The sequence below is a fragment of the Mandrillus leucophaeus genome, unplaced genomic scaffold (assembly GCF_000951045.1).
Source record: "Mandrillus leucophaeus isolate KB7577 unplaced genomic scaffold, Mleu.le_1.0 Scaffold24, whole genome shotgun sequence".
Taxonomy (NCBI): Eukaryota; Metazoa; Chordata; class Mammalia; order Primates; family Cercopithecidae; genus Mandrillus; species Mandrillus leucophaeus.
Genome location: NW_012102476.1, coordinates 3,845,040 through 3,846,866, shown reverse-complemented (window position 1 = coordinate 3,846,866; position 1,827 = coordinate 3,845,040).

Here is a 1,827-nt window from a genome sequence, read left to right as displayed (position 1 = left end):
GAGGATATGGCTGGAGCCATATGGGATCTGGGAAGGAGAAGGGCGGCGGCAGAGAGCAAAGGACAAGTCTGCATTTGTCCTAGGGTAGTTAGGAACCACTGAAGGGTTTTAACTGGTGGGCTCTCCTCCTTAGACAGAGCCCCCTGTCTGCAGTGATTTAGAGTGGGGCATTTGGTGAGAAGAAAGGCAGAGAAACCAGAAAGAAGGCAATTACTTTAGGTTGGGTGCAGTGGCTCACGCCTATAATCCCAGCACTTTGGGAAGACAAGGTCGGCGGATCTCAGGAGTTCGAGACCAGCCTGGCCAACATGGCGTAAACCCCGTCTCTACTAAAGATACAAAAATCAGTCAGATGTTGTTGGGGGTGGGGGCGGTGCCTGTAATCCCAGCTACTCGGGAGGCTGAGACAGGAGAATCGCTCAAACCCGGGAGGTGGAGGTTGCAGTGAGCCGATATCTCACCACTGCTCTCCAGCCTGGGCAACAAGAGCGAAACTCCGTCGCAAAAAAAAAAAAAAAAAAAAAAAAATTATCCAGGGAGGAGGTGCTGGAAGGGACACGTTTCAGTGTGTGCACGTGCATAGGTGTGTAGTGTGTATCTGTACTAATTGGAATTTTCTTTACCATGGCTATATATTTCCTAAACATGTTCAATTAAAAGTGCTAAGTGAAGCAAGTGACATCTTTGGAGGCTGTCTTTTTAAAATTTATTTATTTGGAGATGGGATCTTGCTCTGTTGCTCAAGCTGGAATACAGTGGCTCCATCCTAGCTCACTGCAGCCTCCAACTTAAGTGATCCTCCCACCTCAGCCTCTCAAGTAGCTGAGACTGTAAGTGTGCACGCTACCCCGGGGTGATTTTTTACCCCCTCAAGCAATCCTTTTGCCACAGCCTTCCAAAGTGCTGGGATTACAGATGTAACCCACCGTGCCTGGCCTATTTTTGTTAGAGCTGGGGTCTCACTATGTTGCCCAGGCTGGTCTCAAATTCCTGGCCTCAGCCTCCTGAGTTGTTGGGGTTACAGGAGTGAGCCACTGGGCCTGGAGGCTGTCTTTAAACTTGGAGGTCGGACAGGTGCGGTGGCTCACGCCTGTAGTCCTAGCACTTTGAGAGGCTGAGGTGGGCGGATCACCTGAGGTCAGGAGTTCGAGACCAGCCTGGCCAACATGGTGAAACCCTGTCTTTACTAAAACTACAAAAATTAGCCAGATGCAGTAGCACGCGCCTGTAATCCCTGCTACTCTGGAGGCTGAGGCAGAAGAATTGCTTGAACCCGGAGGCGGAGGTTGCAGTGAGCCAAGATCGTGCCACTGCACTCCAGCACTTCACTGCACTCCAGCCAGACTCTGTCTCAAAAATAAATAAATAGGCCGGGCGCGGTGGCTCAAGCCTGTGATCCCAGCACTTTGGGAGGCCGAGGCGGGTAGATCACGAGGTCAGGAGATCAAGACCATCCTGGCTAACACGGTGAAATCCCGACTCTACTAAAAAATAGAAAAAATTAGCCGGGGGTGGTGGCGGGCGCCTGTAGTCCCAGCTACTCGGGAGGCTGAGGCAGGAGAATGGCGTGAACCCGGGTGGCGGAGCTTGCAGTGAGCCGAGACGGCGCCACTGCACTCCAGCCTGGGCGACAGAGCAAGACTCTGTCTCAAAATAACAATAATAATAATAATAATAATAATAATAATAAACTTGGAGGTGAAAAAATAAAAAATAAATAATAATAAATATAAACTTGGAGGGAAGACTCCTCACCGTGGCTGGCCTGCCTAAGCAACTGGGTGCCGACCACAGGAAAGGGGCGTCCTGTGTCTCTGGGTTTCCTCT